The following is a 21818-nucleotide window of genomic DNA, read 5'->3' on the forward strand; positions in this document are numbered from 1 at the left end:
CTTAATGGCTTTGTATATGTATTATAGGCTTCAATATTGTCACGTGACACCCCCTCGTTATTTCCTTCCTTGCCCCATGACGAACGGCGACACCAGCGTGGCCGCGCACCGGAAGTTCAACAGTCGTTAGCTCCATCACTTACCGGGACAAGATAAAGAACAAAGGCAAGACGGGAACGGAAAATCAGGAAGCAGTGTCCAATCGGAAGCGCGAAGTCAGAAACGACGGAAGTAAAAGAGGCGAGGTGCTGAGGAAGATCGCACGTTCGCTAGGAACACGGCGCTGAAGGTAAACAAGGATGAGGAAAAGTGGGCCAAAAATGACAAGTATTGCCAAACCGGAAGCGGAAGAAAGTACACTGAAAGAAAAAGAAAGGACACTGACCAAAGCAAAAGAAACAATATTAGTTCATGCAGGAGAGTACCAGGACAGGGATACAGGGGCGGTAAACAAAATAGCGAGAGCAAGCGCGGGACCGGAAGTAGAGAAGAGGACGCAGAAGAGGACCTGTAATTGCTAGAAGAAACTCAAATAACTAGAATCAGCACACGCTTTAGTGATATTAAAGGTTAGCGTTCCAGCCCGTTATATGTCATCACTTGTTTCACTGACATATCTACCCGTTCCGCACTGGAATGGGGGACACGCCCATGTGCGACTCTGTGGAACTATGGAAACGATTGAACACATCTTATGTCTCTGTCCCCAACACGACGTCGAGCGTGAAATTCTCCGGAGAGCACTGAACCGGCTGAACTCGAACATTTTCGGAAACGAAGATGCTTGGACCAATGCCGTACTCGTCGATGGCACTCAAAGCGACGAAAGCGTTGTTGCAGTACCTCAGGTCGACAGGTCTTGGCGACTGTGTGGAGACTCGGTGCGAACCTTCAATTGTGCGCGAAACTGTGATCTCTCTCTCTCTCTCTCTTCTTTCTTTTTTCATCCTTATACCCCTTCCCCAGTGCAGGGCAGCCAACCGGACATGTGTCTGGTTAACCTTCCTGCCTTTCCTCTCTTCTATTCTCTCTCTCTCTCTCTCTCTCTCTCTCTCTCTCTCTCTCTCTCTCTCTCTCTCTCTCTCTCTATCTATCTATCTATCTATCTATCTATCTATCTATCTATCTATCTATCTATCTATCTATCTATCTATCTATCTATCTATCTATCTATCTATATAGATAGATAGATAGATAGATAGATAGATAGATAGATAGATAGATAGATAGATAGATAGATAGATAGATAGATAGATAGATAGATAGATAGATAGATATCTATCTAGCTCACTGAAATGAACATAATACCACAAGACATTTTGCTCCTTGAACAACTGTAGCGAGCACGCGTCAGCAGATCATGTTTTCCCACTCTCACTTCCTCAGTGCCCGTCGTTTTGGGTATCGATTACATGTCGGCATTTATTGTCGAAGCTCCCTGTGCGTTCAAGAGAAAATATACGCGCACTTCGCAAGCAGCACGCGTCGGCAGTGGTGCCCATGACCGCTCATTCTCCGCGAAGGAACACTAGAGCAAGTCAAGTGGCGACTAACACAAAGTACTAATCCAAACAAAAGATATGCTATTTTTCTAGTTTAAAAATATTCTGGGGTTTCTCGTGCAAGTGAATGAAGCACGTCATAGTGGTGGAGCTCGGATTTAATTTTGACCACCTGGGGGTTCTCTAACGCGCACCTACATTTAAGTACACGAGCGTTATCGCACTTCGCTCCCGCAAAAATGCGGCCGCCGAGGCAGCAATCGAACCCGCCACCTCGAACTCGGCAGGGGAACGGCATAGCCACGGGCTACTGCGGCGGGTTAAGAAATAATTCACGGCGAAAGTGGACACCTCGACAGATCAACAGTGATAAGAGAACTTCCTGCTGGGCAAGTTGGTATCGATTCATTATACCTATTTTTAAAGCGTAAAAGAACAACACAGCAAACAACACAGCTGTCCGTTGTTTCTTTGGTGCCTTAAAAATAGGCATAATGAAGATCAACAGTGGGCCGACTAGGAAAGTCTCAGGCGGAAGGCAAGGCATCGATATGTGGATCCTGAATGCAAAACAAAATGCAAACACTAGAGAATAAAGAATCAGGAAACCTTAAGGTCTATTAGTAAGCACGAAGGAAAGCAAACGAATAGAATTCTTGAAACATGGGCAGTGATAGAGAATACTGTTCTTCCTATCCGCGTCCCCTTCGTTCTTGGCGTCTTGTTTATTTTGGAGCGCAGCTCGTGAGGCCGCCCCACATTCAGCGTTTTCCTGGCGTTTCGTCACCACTGCGAGTCGGTGCGGTGATTTCGGTCTCAAATTCATGGCCTCAATATATCGCGAAATGAAAACACGAATAAATCTGCGCTCAAATTTCGCATTAGGGAGTATCGTAATTGTCAGTCTTTTTTTTTTTTTTCATTCTTCTTGTTCTTCACCTCAGCAGACAGGTAACCAAGACTACAGCGGAACCCCGCTATGGCAGCACCTCCATTCATCCCATAGAACAGTTAAGGCTAAATGGATTAAAAGGCTGCGCCGTCAGCGGAGAAATTAAAAAGAATCACCTAAACGAGACCACAGAAATGCAATAAGGCCAGAGCTGCGCGGAAACCGAGGACTGAGCTATAGAATAAAGAGCTTGCTCGCGTTTTCCACATTCGAGTGCGCCCTTCACCACGCTAACAAGATGCGACAGCGGGACAGGGGCGTCCGTCCCTTCAGCTTTTCTACGCTTAAAGGTGAGCGCGAAGCAGTACAAAATAAATATACAGATCATGGGAGGGCGACGGTATAGTTGGGAACCCTCGAGTGGCTCAGACGAGAATAACCCGTCACTGACCCAACGTCGGGAGGAAGAAAAGCAAAATCAAAATAAGCGAAACCAGAGAAAGATGGAAGTCGAGATAGAAAAATCAGGGAGGAGGGGGAAACGAGAGGGAGAGGAGGGGGGTATGCGTGCGTGAGAGGACACTTGGCACAATGCGAAAGACGTCAGCAGACATATGGAGGGCGCCGGAGGGAGCGCCAACAAGAAAGAAATTGTGAGTGGCGGAGTGCAGGATGACCTACCTCAATCACAATATTTTTTTTTCTTTTAAGCAACGCGCTCGCTTGTTTATTATGCTCTCGTCGTGGAGAAATATACCGCAAAGAACCACTTCAAAGAGAAGCCTCGAGTGCCGCTAAAAAACAGCGGTGTCGGTCTGGGTGGCCACGGGAGGGCGCGAATAACTGTACGACGACTGCACGATGACATCACGAGGACTATGTGGCACGACGACTGGAAGATAGAGGCGCGACGACGGCGCAACGATTGCAGAACGACGACGTCGCACGTCGCGCTTTGCGCACTATAAGGCAGCAGCAAATGGACGTTTTTCTTTTTTTTTTTGCGGCTATTTCTTTTGGAAACGCGACGACGATTAACGTGTTGATTATAATTGCGGCGAGAGCCGCGAAACGCGGTTGAATTAAACTATAAATTTTCATTAGAAGGACCGCAAAGTTTTCAGTTACGACAAAAGAAAAGTGAATCATCCCTACAGGTCTTTTTTTCCAAGCGCACGCCCTAACGCGGAATTTTGTCCTTGTGCTCCTTTTCTTTCTCCTTTATTTATATTCATTCTTTTTAGTACTCAGGAATATGCCCGTTGTTCACAAAAGTTACAATCCCCCCCCCCCAACCTAGACGGAGAACGGGAAAAGGGAGCGAAGGAAATCCGAGAAATGCGGCACATTCGGAATATCCGTTCGCGTGAAGCGAAGGACGCTGTCTCGTTTAATTAAACACATTCCTCAACGTTGGAGCGCGTTCCGAGTAGGCGCGTTTCATTCGACTCGACAGAAATGGTGAGCGTTCCTGCATACGCCGCTCGCTCAGACTGACCCTCGTGGTGAGGACAAAGAGAGCGCGTGAATATATAATCATGCCTTTCCGGTACCGCCGTTGAAAAACAACCACGCGCTCCTTTGTTTCGCGAAGCTCGCTCGACCACTGTCGTTCATCTTCGCGGCGAGGTCTTACTTCTTTCTTTTTTGCCCAGTAGAAGAGTTACTGGTAGATGTTGCTTCATTCTTTTATTTCTTTCTGCTCGTTAATTTCCGTTCACTCTCGCATGTGTGGGTTACGTGTTTACAAAACTCGCAAGAAGGATTCTCCACTGTCACTTGTTCAATTAAAAGTGCTTCTTCCTGCGTACGCGGATGTTTATACATTTTTTTCTTTCCTTATTATTAAACTCACACCGTCATCGTGATGGGGGAAAATTATAGCTTTAATTTCAAACTGCCGGCACTGCTTACAAACTTTTTGCTGTCCGGTTAGATTCCCATCATCGGCTCTTGTGCAAAGCTTCCGCAATGTCTGAACACAAGAGCACCGCCAAAGCTGTGCCAACGTTTCAAAAAACCGCTTCAAAGGGATTCGGCGAGCTTATTACGTAAGACTACACAAGGTCGAAGCGCACAGTGGGCGTATACAGTCCGGAACGATATGAAGGAGGTCGCCTTGGCGTCGACGAAAACCGGAAGAAGAGGCGGGTCTGTTTTAACTCGGCTAGAAAGGAAATCCTTGGATAAAATAAAACCAAGCTGCATAGTTTAATCATCCCAAAGCAACACACGGGCCGCCGCTGGGAGCCGTGCTCAGCCAGAGGAATAAACTGCACGGCGGTGCGCGTAACAGGAGCTCCTACCTCGGCAGCTGCTATACAGATGGAATGCATTAAAATGGAAACCTTTCTCAGCAACTTAATGTATTTTGATCAGGCTTGTTGCGTTTACAAGAAAAAAATAAAGCAACTGTTAAGAGCAGCTTTCCTAGGTGAGCAAGTTTATACTACGAAAATTGAGGAAAGTTCGACGATATCACCTTCTTTCTATGTTTTTTTAACGATAAATCAACTATAGAACTCTCTAACTCAGCAATAACAGATGACGTCGCAGTTTTGAAAACTGTATTATATGACATCTGAAGCTGACGATGCAGACGTATACACACCGTTCTGAAATACACCCTTAAACTGTAGTTGTATACCGCCTGGACAGGCCACTCGGCAGTACTGACAACAAACGGAACACGGCTTAACCTTAAAAAAAAAAAAAAAAACTCGTCAGTAAATATACGTGCCGAGGAGAGTTCTTCTCTGGCACAAAGCCTCGCGGAACGCAGCCGTGGGGCAGGACTCGGGAGCGCTCGCCGACGTCACGCGCGTAAACAAGCACGGCGAGATGGCCGCCGCCACGTAGACACGTGTATGCGCGCGCGTGGGTGAGGCACGAATTGGCGAGCATCAGCGAAACCGCTTGCGGCCCGACGAAGAAGCCTCCCCGCGGTGCAGCCGGGGCGCAAACCCGTCTGGTCGCCGACAGCCAGGCGCCCGGTGGCACTGACGCTGAGCGAGGTGCGCGAACGTCGGCGAAAGCACGGGACAGGTTTGAGTGTTGAAACCTCGCTGGAAGAATCTATTTGTGTGTTTGTATACTGATCGAAACATTATCCTTTAGAAAGACAACTAAAGAGCCGCTAAGTCAGGCTGGATTCACAAGGTGTTTGTTTATAACGCCATTTTCAATCATTTCGTTGAAAAGGAGTCTTTCTAATTATGTAGAAACCGAAAAGGTTTATTATAACTGAATAAAATGAAGGTCAAGCCTTCATTTTGTTCTACAAATCGACAGATCGATCGATCGATCTATCGATTCAGTGAGTGAGTGAGTGAGTGAGTGAGTGAGTGAGTGAGTGAGTGAGTGAGTGAGTGAGTGAGTGAGTGAGTGAGTGAGTGAGTGAGTGAGTGAGTGAGTGAGTGAGTGAGTGAGTGAGTGAGTGAGTGAGTGAGTGAGTGAGTGAGTGAATGAGTGAGTGAGTGAGTGAGTGAGTGAGTGAGTGAGTGAGTGAGTGAGTGAGTGAGTGAGTGAGTGAGTGAGTGAGTGAGTGAGTTTTTTCATTCCACCCCCACAGAATGCGGATGCAGGAACCGAGCCCACGCGCTCGTTCTCAGCGGCCCAACGTCACTGTCGTTCAAGACACCGATAAGGGCGAGAAAACTGGAGACACGCCGGTGAATGTGTTCGCATATGCTCGGTAACCGTGTACAGAATTCCATTATGTGCTCACATACGGTAACTCTAGGTAACCGCTCACCGACGCGCCCCCATCGGCACCTAAACACAGCACTGCGAAAAAAAAAAAAGAAAGGAAAAGGCGCGTTCCGCACGCTCAGCTGCATCGCGGTGTCGAGCGAGGCCGATCCGTCAATTGTTTGTTAGCTTTGTGAATGAAGCGAGAGAGAGAAAGCGGGTCCGAATGATACATTCCCATTCGCGATACACTCGCTAAACCACGATGCCTCTATACATCTCCTGAACGCCCGCAGGGCGATCGCACCGCACAGACCCCGAGGCCTCCGACGGCGATATAGCGCTGTTACGACCACGTGAGCTATAAAGCGGGGCACCGCTGGCGAGGCCGCAGGGACGAACGAGCGCTGGTGGCCATCAATCTGCGCTCGCCAAGCAGGCCCTGCCAGGCGACCGACCGGAAAGAAATGGACCCAGCGCCGCCCTCGAGACCACCGGGAAGGTTGATGGGCCAATCACTTCAACGTTTATACGCGCAAACGACATCGTTGCTGTATGTCTTCGCTGTTATAAAAAGCAGGTTCGGATACAGCCCGTGTAACGAACAATAGAGCAAAAACAAGACTGAAAAAAAAACGAAGATTGTTGCAGGGTTCAATCAGGTAATGTAAACTGCAGATAATGTAAACCTTCCAGCCACCTGAGCAAGGCTATAGTTAAATATATATATATATATATATATATATATATATATATATATATATATATATATATATATATATATATATATATAAGGAGGCCGTTTCGTAACAATTACAACAAAACGTACAAAATGCTAAAGAGGTCATTATCATCATCCCTTCGCAACTTTTCGCTCCAAATGAAGCCTTTGGGCTGCAACTAGGCGACATTGTCAAAAGAAGAAGAAAAACTGCTGGCTCTCCCGTAGCCGAGAGTAGATGTAAGCATGAAATGGCTACCGGCAAAGCAGATTGGTTGAAGATGACACTAACCAAAATCTTGATACTAGCCACCACATCACACCGCACCACGCCATACTGCGCACTGGTCCATAAGGAACGCAATAGTTTCCCGTCGCACTCAGAACTTCCCTGCAACTATCGTCGGGGTCAAACGGCCACGCGCGGCGCGCCGGACGTTGCCGAACGCGCCGCGGAACTCGCGGACCGCTGGCGTTGAAAAGAGCGCTCAGCGCCAAAACATGACAATCAAGTGTACAGTGCCCTGTATCTGCATTTCGAACGCCGCTATTGGAAATGACAAATAAAACTTCAGCGTACTAGAAGATACAGTCTCAGTGATATTGCCAACAAACATTAGGAAGAACTCGCGAGCAATATTTTTTGTAACTTGTTTGGGAAGTAACTAGCGTATGTAACGCGCTCTCGACTGGTTGCCCGTATGATCTCGTTTTGTCCTCGCAACTTGTCCGGATGTGCTCATTTGAGTGCCCGGCTAACAGCTCTGGCTTCTGGCTCAAGGTCACTTGAAAGTCACGGACAACGGGGGGTAAAAGCGTTTCTTGCTTAAAAATAAAAAAAAAGATGTCGCAAACAATGAGTGCCAATGAAAGCCGTGACAGCGTCCGAAGAAGCCCCTTTCCACACGGCTGAACAGCTGACGGGGCTTAACGTTCCAAAGCGACGCAGGGTGCCACGAGAGACGGCCCAATCTACACAAATGCACCCGTGAGTGGCCGCTCGTCGACAAGCACACACAGCTACAGCGCGTGAAGGCAATATAACGGACCAGCTTTAATTGGCAGGAGAACAAAATCGGATCTGATCACCATCCAATGGCTCGGACGCGAGTGCGACGAACGAAGGGGCGATGGAAGGCGAGGGGTCCACTAAACGAAACGTCACTGCGAATTGGCCTGGCAGGAAAGAAGCCAGTATAAAGTATAAAGACAGACAGACACGGCAAATCCCGTCCACGCGCATTTGTCGACGCGTGTCGTCCAGCGAGGAGATTCACCGTCGACGGGAACGAGAAGACCTCGAAAAGAAGCGCGCCCGCCTCCGTCATGAAAGCCGCCATCGCCAGGAAGATCAGGATGTACGCGCCGGCTCGCCACGTGGAGCGGCAGACCTGCTGCACGTGGGTGGGGTGCCGTGCGCGTCTCTTGTGCGTAAACGCATCACAGTTTACGGAATGCCGTCGACACCGCAGACACGGCTGTGCGCAGCAGCGTTACTGACGTCGTCTTGCGTCAACTCGAGCACCGAGACCTTTAATTTGCAAACGCGCTGCTGCAGTTATACTGCTAGTGCGAAGGCGTCGGCACCACCAACATGGCATGCCAGCGCCGCCGCCGCCGCTGCTGCTGCCACTGCCATATATGTGTGTTTCCGATCTTCAAGCCCGTGAATCGATATGTGTTTAGCGAAGGGCTTAAATCTCTTTTGTCTTTCTTTTTTTCTTTTGTAAACGCGTCTATACGGCGTACCAGGTGCGACGTCTCTTGATGTCGACGGTTTCATTTCAGGAGCCTCGATTGCACGCTAGACCAATTTAGACCGGTCAAGTAGCAATATTTCGAGAATGTGTTCCCATTTATTTCGCGGGAAATGGTTGGCCACTAGCGACGAAAATGGCCAGGTCAAGGTTGCCTCCTTTAGAAATTTTCCCCTGAAGCTACACGGCGTCGGTACGCCAGTTTGGCTTCACGGCGTTCGAAGTGGTTTCCGCCTGTTTGGGGCATTTCTTTTTTCACCCTGTACGTTCAAAGAATTTCTGAGAAGTCACTGCGTTGAGACTTCGGTTCCGTTAAAATGAAGGGCAATCTGAGCTTAGTGACAAACGCCTAAATTACTTTTAGGAAAACTATGTTAAAAATGCGTGCTGCCACAAGGAAGGAACTGCGGGAGCTTCCCGGTGGCGTCTCGAATTACGGAGCCTGAAGTTCACGATAAGACCGACCTTTTTCGCCTTCTTGATTTTGTGACTGGAGTGTAACTGGAGACGTTTAACTGAGCGTAACTTGTCAGCCCTGCTTGACTTGAATTCCCTCTTTAATGTCTCTTTAAGGAGCTTCACCTGTGGCGTGCATTCCGTCCACGAAGGTCATATTGCGCAGTGTGAAGTCAATCACTGGCGCCAGACTAGAGCCCGCCAGAAATACGTTCCACGTGGCGTGTAGCTTCATGATAATGTTGAAAGGCGCAAACCGCGCATCCGGTAACAGACGAGCGCGCTACCAAACGGAAACCTCGCACTACCATCGCAGCTCGATTCAAGAGAGCGAAGCCCCGATACGCGCACATCCTATTACAGAAACGATGGAGAGTCCGAGAGAGGGTGGAGAGAGAGAGAGAGTTAAGCACATGCAGCGAGACACGAATAAATTTTCGAAGAATTGACAGGTTTGTTATAGGATTGAACACTGAGGTATAGCGGGGAGAGGTACAAGAACGATAGCAAAGTTATGGAGAAAGAAATGAGAGAGAGAGAGAGAGAGAGAGAGAGAGAGAGAGACGGAAAGCCGTTACAGTTGCTTGTTTCATGTTTGCTTATGCGCGCGTGACACCATGCTTGTTTGTGCGTTATGGTATGTATGTTTACAAGTTTATACGGTCGATAAAACTACCATCCTGACTTCGTATAACTGTCTACTAACTTGTTATCGCAATCGATGCTTCGTCTTTCGGGCGAAACTGCGACTTTCTTCTATTACTTCTATCAAGTAGTCCTGATATGGGTCCCGAATCTTAGAGGAATAATTCAGGATAGATCTGACATGCAAAATATAAAGTGTTTCTTTAACATCTCTGGACGGTGATTTGAAATTTCTACGAATAAAAGAGCACTACTTGCCCTAAACATTGACTGCTGGATGTGTATGTTCCGTTTAAGTTTCGACGTGAAATAAACATCCAAGGTACTTGCACTCTCAGACGCTTTCTACTGTTGCGTTTTGAACTTTGTGTTGCGTTTGAGGTTCGAATGTTTTATTTGAAATATGGCCTGGCTACCTTCAACACTTGCGCCACGCAGAAAGGGAGGGGGAAGGAACCGAGGCTATATTGGTTCGCAGGTCAGCCACCAGATGCCTTCACAGCGGCGGCAGCCGCAAACACTGCAGCTGCGCCGAACCGTTAGGCGACACAACTACCGGCCGAGTAGGAATTCGCACGCCGAGTGGCGCCACCTGCCTCCGCGCCTAAAATCAGAGAAGAACGGGGAGGAGCGCGGAAGAGGAGGAGGCGCAGCTAGCGGCACAGCTCCACCAGCAGCAACAGCAGCGCCACGCCGCGACCGAAAGACGACCCGCGCCAAACCACGCGCCCTCCGCGCACTGGAGCACGGGCCCATCGACACGAGGTTCTCTCCGCGCACGAAGGGACTCCAGCGCGGGCGTGAAGGCGTGCGATGCGAGCGACGTGCGGCAGCGCGGGCCGCAACCCCGGGCGCCGGAAAGCGGCATCGGAGGAAAGGAGGCGCACCGCGAGCGAAGGAGACAGCGATGTGGGCGAGGACCGGCAACAAAGCGGCACGCGTCGAGCAGCACACGCATCGTGGTCTGCCGCTAAGGTGAGACGCCCGGAAACGTTTATTTCTGCCATTCCAAACACACGCACACACCCTCTCTCATTCGCGTTCCCTCTCTTCTCGTTTATACTTCTTTCTCCACGACCGTGAAGGTCTCCTCTCTCCCCTTCCACCCCAACTCGTTCGGGCGCGTTTGCCTCTACATGACGTTGTTCCACGTTGCCAGCACGCAGCACATATACAACGAGAGCTAAAGTTTGGAAATCACGTGCCAGCACAGAAAAAATTTTAGCTTCATTGCGGCGTGGACTCGCAGATTAGAATTGGGACGCGCGCTCCAATTGTCGAACACGCACTCTTGCGTTGCACAGCTCGATTTCGGACTACGTGTGTAATGCAGCGAAAAAAAAAAAAGAGTAATGATTTTCCCGCATTATTCGTCGCCTGCAAACTTGCTCACGCACAGTGCTGTTTACTGTGAAAGTGCACTCATCATTGTTGAGCCCGTGGGTGGGAAGCTGCGGATTAATTTCAGCCACTTGAGGGTTCAATGCAAATCGCATTCCGCTCCCATCGGAATGCGGGCGGGATCGAACCCGCGAACTCGAGCTCGGCAGCGCAACGCCATAGTCATACCGCGGCGGGTAGCAGTTGAGAACACTAGCATTCCTTGGCTGATAGGAGCTTGCTTCCGCGGGCTACAGGCGAAGGCCCTGAGAAAAGAAGGCAAATTACGCCACCTTGGGCCCTTCCGCGTGAAGTACACGATCTAAAGCACGTGGCCGTTTTCCACTCTGACCACATCCGGAACGAAGGCCGTGTGTACCGCACCTTTTTATTTATTTTTTTTCATGGCTCCTGGCCATATTCTTAGAGGCTGTAAAATATCACTAAAAGGAACAGTAAATCACTTAACATTGGTCATTTCTTCTTAATTTTCGCCAATTTGGCGGGAAAATATTATTATTATTATTATTATTATTATTATTATTATTATTATTATTATTATTATTATTATTATTATTATTATTATTGCACATAGTGAAGGCCGAACTTTTACTTATTGAATTGCGTGCCGAAGCATTAGCACTGACACGTAAGTGTGACGCCACGGATTTGGAATAATTTTTCTGAATTTGGCCCAGGTCGGAGCAGAAGTAGTTCTCGAAACTTACTACATTCACCTTGACGACTCGTTCAGGAAGCAATATAGAACTTCTTTACCTTAAAAAAAAAAAAAAACGTTACATTGTCATATTATCTGACGTCACGGCTAGCTGGTGCAGGAAGATCATGGCGCTTCCTCGCCACCAGTGTTTCGTCTTTCCTTTTTTTTTTTGCGTCTGTTCTAGCAAACAAACTTCGTGAACGTGCGCGAACGTTTGTACAGACAAGGACGTGCGGCCAGTCCATCGTGTCCGTCTTGCGGTTGCTGCGAAACACTTCAGCACCTGATATTGACACCTGACCCGCTTTCGGTGCGCAGCGCATGTCGCTAGTGGGGGACTATCATCTCCTTGGCCTGCGGTGTATACGACACTCGACGAACGTCTGTACCCCAGTGGTTGCGCGTCTCGACACGATCAGGTTCATCGCGCTCTGCTTACTTTTCTAGCATTAACTAACTTAGGTTCGTTCACGTTTGTAGGTCAGACACCATTTCTTTTATTTAACATTCTGTAGTAGCGTGACCTTCAGTGACCGGCTCTACTGTGTGTAACCTGCACTGTGTGTTCCAGTTTATTCTTATCGATTTGTCTTGTTGCTCATTCTTTCCTCCCCTCCTTCCTATCTTGCATTTCTGTGTTTCTGTCACCTCCTTTCTCAAGAGTGGGCAGGCGTTGTGCCCCTCCGGTGGCAGTTGCGAGCCTGCTCCTCGCCTTCCCTTTCCTGTCTAGAGAACATATGTTTTCAAATAATAATAATAATAATAATAATAATAATAATAATAATAATATCTTCCTCTCACGGTTGTTGTGGCCATTTCGCTACTTATGGGCGTTCGAATGGTAAAATTTCCGAATCGTATATCGAGTATTACGTCATTTCTAAACAGAAAGTGAACTACAATAATTGCGTGGAGCAAGTCTTGTAAGAAGGGCTTTTTTTTTTTTTACGCTGCTTTGTACGTGCGTGTAATGCCTTTCACAACTTAGCGTCCGGCCAACAGAGAGGCTCGTAAATTATAAACTTCTTGGCTGTTCCACGGCGTTCGGTGCATCTCTCTGCAGCCTCCACAGCTGTTCCACAGCTGCCTCCACAGAGTTATCCGCGGAGCAGAGAACCCTTTCCCCTTCGAGTCATGAATAGGCGTCGTTATTCGTTACATCCGAACGAATGTTCGACAATTTCGAAAGAGTAAATTCTCGAATCGAATCTTACGCCCACACCCCTATTTAACATTCCTCTCCACTGTGTCTCTAGGAAGGATCACAGTCGGCTTCACGAGGGTGGACAAGAGATTTAAAAAAAAGGAGGGGGGGGGGGACGAAGCGTGCTGCACACTTTCTTTTTTTTTTTCGCGTGTCCTTTTTTAGGGCGCCGCGCCGTGTAGCCCCGCCGGAAAGCGAGACATCAGCGGACGGCGCGTCGTCGTTGTGCGCGACCTTGTACAACGAACAAGGGGCGAGCCTTTGGAACGAAACGCCGACGTTTCCCCTCGGTTTCTCTCGCGTGACCGATGCGCTTCGCTTCTGCCTTCTATTCACTTGTCAGCGTACGTACCTGTACACGCGTTCGCGCATCTGTCGAGCCGATATTCTGCAGCGCAGAAATTCGTGGGCGAGGAGGGGACAGAAGGCGTGCGGCGCACTTGGGCAAGCTCCGTTGCAAAGGATATTTCGAGGCTGCTGCTGCTATTCCTATTTATTTATTTATTTATTTATTTATTTATTTATTTATTTATTTATTTATTTATTTATACGTACTGCAGCCCAATTGGGCTATCGCAGGAGTGGGTTTGTACACTGGACATAACAACAAAACATTTTCCTGCACAAATCAACTTCAGCACCGTAGAAATCATGATCATTTCAAATTCCTCTAAAGGCAGTGCCCTAGTTTCATCTGGTAGTAAGTTTCATATTTCAATTGTACGAGGAAAGAAGCTTTACTTAAATAGGTTAGTACGCGGTAGAAATGTTGCAAGGTTTGTGGCTATTCCTAGTAGGTTTTAACTTACCAGTAGACAGTTGTTGTTTTTTAATGAGTAGCGTTTGACGTTAAGGATATTACGCAACAATTTAAGGCATTCACGATCCCATCGCTCGGACAGAGGTTGTACACCTAATGCAACAATGAGGTGAGATGAGGGTGAGAAGTTCCAGTCATAACGGCGGCATATGAAACGGATTGCTTTCTTTTGAACTTATTCGAGAGTGTTCATGTAAGATACTTTATAAAGGTTCCAGATGGCACAACCGTATTCGAGAATGGGTCGGATGAGCGATATATATGGTAGAAATCTTGTTTCACGCGGAGCTTTTCGTACGATTTAGATAGCCCATTTCCTTTAGTGTTTTCTTGCATGTGTATTCAATATGCCTTGACCATGACTTGTTATGTGTGAAGATGATACCAAGGTACTTGTATTCAGACACCCGTTCATGGGAACAGCCATTAAACGAACAGTTAAACAAAGAAACAGAAGTGCGCTTACTAAAAGATAAAGTTACCGCTTTTACAAAAGTTTATATTCATTTGTCATTTGTCGCACCACCTGCAAAATCGCGTAAGAAAATCGTTAAGTGAAGGGTGGTCAACATTCGTGTTAGTTACGTTATACAGCACACAGTAGTCAGCATAAGGGCGAATTTTGCGGACATATAATTCGGCAAATAATTTATATACAATAAGAACAGAAGTGGCAGCAGCACTGGACCCTGGGGAACTCCGGACGTCACATTCACTACAGACGATTTTGAGGAATTAAACGAAACATACTGGGAACGGTTATGTAAAAAGCTAGCGATCCAGTCAACTAAGGAAGAGTTATTAAGTATAGCGCAAAACTTATGAAGACGTTTTGAGTGTGTAACAGTGTCGAAAGCCTTGGAAAAATACTACTACTAGCTAACTAAACAACTCTCCAATACAAGCTAGTGTACCAAAGCCGGCTACTGCTATTGTCACTACTGTTATCGCTACAGCTACCACCACTGGTACTATCATAGTAGCTGCTATTATTGCTTGTACTACTGAACTGCCCATTACTACAGTTAATACTGCTATAACGTCTATTAACGCGTTTACCACTACTTGCGCTACTGCTGAGCTTATTACTACCACCCAACAACACCACCATCATCGCGACTACCAACGCCACAGCTACTACTGCTAGTACTACTACTGGCTGCTATTACTACTATACCGCTATCGCGGTTTCCTCATCAATGCAGTGCAACAATGTGGAAGCTAGCTAGTAGCCTTTTATACCGGCTCCAAAGCAGCAAAACAAAAGCCAGTGAGAGACTAAACTTCGGAATGCGGAACTGAGCACATAATAGCACGGATTAGATCGAATCAACGTAGTAACGTCCTAAACATCTAGCAAATAAAGAAATAAAAAAAAAATAATACAGAGAATATTTCCCAATCAATATGAATTCCGAGTGCCAAATTAATGTTCACGGACGAACATATAATGTTCCTAAATACCGTGCGTTAAAATAGAAAAGCATACGCGTAAACTTAAAATTATCAATGAGAAACAGTGAAAGGAGCCACAGGGAAGGGGCAGCGAAGAGCGATCAAAATTTTATTTTAAATTGAAGTATCGTTTGTCATGTGCTTGCGCTTCACATTATGCATTTCGTTTCGCGTTGGATGCCAAGTAGCTGGAAAAAAAACATCTTTGAATAGAGTATCGGATTGACAATGGCAACTCGTGCAAAACACCAGAGTTTGATTACGGGGAAACAGCGCGAAAAAAAAAAAGGGGGGGGGGAGAAAAGAAAGACTGACAGGACAGGCGATGTCCTGTCCATCTTTCTTCTCTAGTGTTTTCGCGCTGTTTCCCCTTAATGAAGCCATACCAACAAATTCAAGTTCAGACCAGAGTTTGAAACACAAGTACTGTACGAAAGAAAAATAATAATTATAACAAACAGAAAAAAAAAAGAAAGGAGGTACAGCAAAATGGGAAAATTGGGGAAGTGCTGAAAATAAGGAAGTAAAGGAAAAATACGCATACTCCAAAGCGCTCGAGGCAGCGGTTGCGCAAGCGTTTTCATCTCGCTTCCTGTTTCACATTCCTTTCCTTAGCACCTACATTCTTGACCCAAGCGCAATAATAACTCAAAAGAGGGCCGTTTCCCTACACGTCGGCAGCGAGGAAATAACCAAACACATGGCTATGGCGGTGTTTCTCTCGAGTAGTCCGGCTTTCGCGTTCTTTTTCAACTTTCTTGCATAACCACTCGAGCCGCCGATCAAGTTTCAGAAAGAGGCCGGCTTGGGCTTCGCTTCGCGCATACCATATGTCGAAGTACGTTCACAACACGCGATAATATGAAAGAGAGAGAGAGAAATAAAACCCCTAAAGAAAGGCGCAGCTTTTTTCATCTCTCAGTGACCACCGTTTAATTCACTCGACATTCAACGGGATTTTAGTCCACCGCGTGACCTTGGATGTACTCTTCCCTTTCTTCTTCGTCACTTCCAATTAGGCTAACGGCACAAAAGCTACGGATATCGTCTCACCGCATAAGTAAAAACGTTTACAGGTACATATCCTTACAAGAAGCTATATCATTCTGTCCCGTGACCTCTATGAATGCGGAATGAAATAAGAAAGTTTCGGGCCACGTATTACTAGTACTGCAAACAAAAATTTGTGTCATTGAGGAGTTGAGAGGAAGCTCGGAATCTTTTATCTAAGCACAACCGCTGCATTGAATTATAAGAGGTTGTTGTATTTAAAAGAAAAGGTTAAAATCTGGTGACTTAAGAAAGCGGATTTTCCGTTTATGACTAATTTCCTTTTTTTACACCTTAATGAATATCTCAAAATTGAGAATAAGAAAAAAAACCTCTGGCATCAAGCAATAAAAGAAATGTATCAGAATTTTGTAAACATCGCATAATAACATATCCAAAACATATTTTGAAATGTACCACTAATCCGTGGGTGTTATCAGTCTAACACCCTCGTTAACGTTGTAGCAGCTTTACGTAAGCTGCAAATGCGTATATCTAATTGGTCTGCTCAAGTTACCGTAACAGGTGCAGCTTACAGAACTGCGATATATGTTTCTCATGCATAGTTAAGGATTTGTGAACTTCGTCTTTCATTTTAGACTTGTCGATTTTCGGCAACATTTTTTTTTTTAATCGACGCCATAAATATCTGCTGCTTACAGTCATTGTAAGTTAACTTTCTCTCTAATATGCAACAAACTTCATTCAAACCTGTCAGCCGGTTGTCTAAGAAAAGTATTTCTTCGTTTTACGTGTATTAGGAATATCAGAGCAGGCCCCTAGCTAAAGCTTGCTTTTAAGCTCAATGACATGAAACGGCTTTAATTAAGCTTCGAGTCTGGCATGACAACGCGCAGCGCTAAATAGACGCGGTGATCGTACGACGCGAATAGGCGAGAAATATGCGCTTCACACGAAAGCAGCCCACGCTCAGAATACTCGAAACTTTCGAATAACTATAATCGAATAGCGTCACTTTCGATTCAGTCTTCGAAAAGAATAGTCATTATTCGCAAATGCGAATATTCTTCGAACACCCTTCGAATACCTCAAAACGTCATCTGCGCCCAAATAAACACAAAACTTGGACCAACGGTACAGTAAAATTTCACCCCCTCGGGCATAGTATAAACATAAAACATGAGAAGTTGCGTAGTGGAGCAGGCTACGTCCCTTAAGTATTCAGGATACTTTACAGGCTGTGCAGCAATCATTCGCAATCTCTGAAGGGTCCTGTGCATGCCAAAAGAACTACTTGCTCCTAATGCTCCATTTGCGCTTTTAATAAACAACGCTTCGTAACGTACTATGTAATGACAGAAACGTGTTAACTTTGGGAATACCAGGATGTGAACATCGTTCTATATAAAGTATGACAGCGGCTGTCCGTTACTCGAAAACTATTCGATATTCGTTTCGATTCCCCTCCGGCACTATTGTACTCGTATTCGACTCGGTTTCAAAAATCACTATTCGCACACCCCTAGTACGCTGTAATCACGCCAAGAAAATACGTGGGTATATATTACACGCTTCCCGTGCAATTACTTGGAAGAACTCCCTATGGATATTCGCGTATACGCATGCGCAAAACTAGGTTGTGCGCAGTGGAGACAGACTCTGAACTTTTTTGATCGACGCGTCGCCTATGTGTTGACGCAGAGTGAGACCTGTGAGGCGCGTTGCGAGCAACCACTATCATCATCGTCACGGGAGAACGAGGCAACACGGACAGGGCGTGTTCTCCTCGGTACACTCTCCCCCCCTTTCCCTCGCTTCCTTCTGCCTTTACAAGAGCCTATCGGTATTCTACTCATCCACTCGCGAACATTTGCGATCAATCAACCAGGTGGTGTCCCCACACGAGGTGGCTTTTCGCCCTAGGAGAGATTGATGTGTTCCTTTCCCACCTCTGACTATATATATATATATATATATATGGAAGAGAGGAAAAGACTGTACGTACCGCGCTGATGCCTGTTTCCCTTTTTTTTTTTTCACCACTTTCGTCTATTTTTTCCGTACTGGCGCACGATAAAGCGCTGTCGCTGTCACGCGCCTCCATAGAGCAAATAAAAAAAATGCAACGTCATTCATTTCTTTTTGTTCTTCCGCTACCTTTATGGCCTGATAGCACATGTGCTGACCTATGTCGTCGTCTACTAGCCAGATAAAAAAAACGCCTCTCTCATTTCAGCGGCCAACTTTTATCGGTCACGATGCTGTGCTTTATCAAATAATGTTTGTGTCCCGAACGCTCAGCGGTTAAGCAGGAGACACGCTCTAATGGTTCGTTCGCTCGCTTGATCGTTCACCCCGCGAGTACTGTGCAGTGCAAACCAAGCTGCTGCGGCAATTTGCGCCCTTTCGGCTACACGTATTAGCACAAAAAAATGACACTGATATAGAAAAGTCTATAGAAATTTATGTATGTAGGCTACAGACCGTGCATCCACACCGCCTATAGTCAGGCGCTCTTATCGACTGGCGTATATTGGCTGACGGTGAATACAGCAGTCAGTCTGTATTCGTCGTACAGCACCGTTAAACACCTTTCTGTAAATGTGCTTGTATTCACTTTGTAAATGAAGTTCTCTCTTCTCTCCCTATCGCGCGGACGTCAATAAACCTCTGCCTTCATAACTTTCGCTTCTCCGCAAGGTTTCATTGCTTCGCGGCGTAGCCGGCCCTCTTGATGGCAGGCATACTGAGTACAGACGTGTGTCAACATTGGGTCGATCAGTATGCGTGATTCGTACACACCGAACAAAGCCCGGCACCAAATGGCTAAACTGCTACATCCTGCTTGAGTGAGCGCAACAGAAGGATTTACGTGTCGGCTTCCGTTATCGAACTAACTTGCGCAGTTATGCCATGTGTGCACGTGATTGGTGAGCCGGAAATGAGTCATTCTTACGTGGCTTAACGCTTTATGACTATTTCGTCACTTGCAAAGGCACCCTGCGTTAACGTGCAAGTGGTGTACACAGCCGCTCCTTTTTCAAGCCGACAATGACAGGAGTACGAGGTCTGCACTGTAGGGTCAGCAATCACGAAGATGTAGCGGCACCGTTGGTTATTGCAAGTTTACGATTCAACGAATGTCGTTCTTGGAAGAAAAAGAAAGAGAAAACCGACACTACGTTTCAGAAATCGTTCTATGTTGCGTTTACTGCACAAAAAATTCTATTTGACCGATTAGAAAAAAATTAATTAAAAAGAGGACGACGTTACGGAAAAAGCGAGAACTACCAAGTCCTTGAAATGCAGCAGCAAATTCACCGCAGTACAACCAAGACAGACGTTGCATGGACGCGCCAGCCAATAACGTTCGCTCTATTCCGTGACGTCACGGCGGAGCCGAACACCTTTCAGTATCGGCGCCTCTCGAAAACTAGCGCAGAGGCACAATAAGCGGATACAAAGGGATTCTGTAGGCGGAGCTTGTATTGCATTCTCCAAGGGTGTCACCACACCGACCTACGCATCAACCCCTCCCCCCCCCCCCCCCCCCCTTCCCATTCCTTCCCTCAAACCTACTGCTCCCAAAGCGAGATAATCTGAGCCGTAGAAACTGAATTTGTAGTTCTCAGTGCACAAGCCAACCAGATGTCAAAACCAGGTCTGAAGCCTGGTTTATTAGGCTGGTTCGAAGCGTGGTTACGTGGTATATTAACGATAGCGTGCAGCGTCCGGTTCGCGTCGAGTAGTTAGCTAGCACGAAACTCTGTATGCCCCAGCGGAATTGCCGACGCGAAGCTGCAGAAACCCGAAGGCAGAGTACATCGAAAGCACCGCTACAAGCCAGAATAGCGTGCCAGGATTTCGCTCTTTTTGGCGCCGCCTTCCACCTTGGTTCTTCCGCAACGACTCGCAAGCTCGCTTCACGGCACAGACTGTAGGTGGCAAAGTAAGTAAACCGGAAAAGAACGCCTCTCGGCGTGGAATTATTTGGCGAAAACACGACGACTAAACGAACTTGCCGCCCGGATTTTTGTTCTTTCGTTTTCTCAGGTCGCCACCCGCGTGCCCGTTACATGCCTTAGACGACGTCGACGGTGGCAATGGTTTACAGTCCGGTACAGCAAGTTATTAAAGTTGCACAGCGTACTTACACTGCGACGAAAGTGAAGAAAACAAATGCGCGTAACCTTTCTTCTTACTTCCAGCGCCTGCCTTATAAGAAATTAAAGAACATTCCAGTTGATACTTTCTCGGGCAAATGTCTCTTCAGTGCACCTTTCCTTTTTATGCTGTCAAAGGACAGTAAAATGAAAAAGAGCAGCCAAGTGAAAATGTGCTTCCTTCACCACCCCTACTCATTACTTTATTATTATTATTATTATTATTATTATTATTATAGTAGTAGTAGTAGTAGTAGTATAACTTCGCCAGAGCAAGCAATAATTCCTAATGAAAAGTAATAGCTGGAAGTTCAAGAAAAGGAAAGAAAGGTTGAGCTAACATTCTCCTCCATAAAAATTAAAAAGAAACTAATAATAATAATAATAAGAAGAAGAAGAATAACAGGTCCAATGCGGCCAGCAGGTTAACGCGGCGTCGCCTCACGGCACCTTTCGCCATCTCACGGAGACATGACGTACTTGACACCGCCTCCCGCTTGTCACCAAGCGCCCTCTCTTGTAGGAGACTCTCGTTCGCCGCTGTATTAAGTATGGGGCTCCAAGATCACCGACGCTGCACTGTTTCCTCTACGTTTCACGTCTCGTGCGAAGGATGGCGCTACAAGCGGCTCAGCTGAATAACACTGGATAGCTACGGTTGCACCCCTCCACTCGAGTGACGGGCCCTTTTTGCGAATTTCGTGTCACATTATGGATATTTTATTTTCTCGCTGCTTTACCTGTAACAAATGAAATACCACCCGACATACCAACTTCCTCGGAGTGCGTGTCGCCTACATATGGCGGGAAAACCGAAGTACTGGACGCCAACACGAAAATAGTGGACACACATATATATATATATATATATATATATATATATATATATATATATATATATTATAGGTAATTCAGTCGTGAATTAGAAAATATTATAGCAAATGATTAGTAAAAGCCTCTGAGTAAGTCTGTTCAATGGGCCATAGCACGCTTTGCTGGCTCACTTGCATAGTTATCGCTTTCACAGACACATTATATATATATATATATATATATATATTCTTTTAATGGCAACTACCAGAATATCGTGTAGTCCCGTTTGCTCTCTGATCCATACCGCTCTGAACATTTTTCGTTCCATCGCTCTTTGCGCGGTTCTTAAAGGCACTGTCAATCAATTTTCATGGTGCCCATTCTTTTTTAGTGCAATGGAAAGCTTACCGTCAGAATGTCTAATCAAGAAGTGGTAACGCGGAAAACGCCGTGGATTTTGCTTTATCAGAATTTTTCGATCTGCAGTGAAGATGTAGCCGTTCACTGGAAGCATACTGAAAACGATGATAGGTGATCGCGATAGCGATTACACGCCGGCATTCGGGGGAGGCAGGAGGCAGGTGCGGC

The 21818-nt window shown here is 46.4% G+C and overlaps 1 protein-coding gene and 1 long non-coding RNA gene across 6 annotated transcripts in view; one reads left to right on the forward strand and one right to left on the reverse strand.

Annotated features, from left to right (window-relative positions):
- LOC126527122 (adenosylhomocysteinase-like 1) overlaps positions 1 to 21818 on the reverse strand; it is a 270192-nt gene that overhangs the window by 186963 nt on the left and 61411 nt on the right. The gene's annotated exons all lie outside the window — the stretch shown is intronic.
- The window catches only part of LOC126527125 (uncharacterized), a 55783-nt gene continuing 44291 nt past the window's right edge, over positions 10327 to 21818 (forward strand). The window contains exon 1 of the long non-coding RNA XR_008611642.2: positions 10327 to 10638. This is a non-coding gene — a long non-coding RNA (uncharacterized lncRNA). The remainder of the gene's footprint in view (positions 10639 to 21818) is intronic.

Source organism: Dermacentor andersoni, chromosome 9 (assembly GCF_023375885.2).
Source record: "Dermacentor andersoni chromosome 9, qqDerAnde1_hic_scaffold, whole genome shotgun sequence".
In the NCBI taxonomy this organism is placed as follows: domain Eukaryota; kingdom Metazoa; phylum Arthropoda; class Arachnida; order Ixodida; family Ixodidae; genus Dermacentor; species Dermacentor andersoni.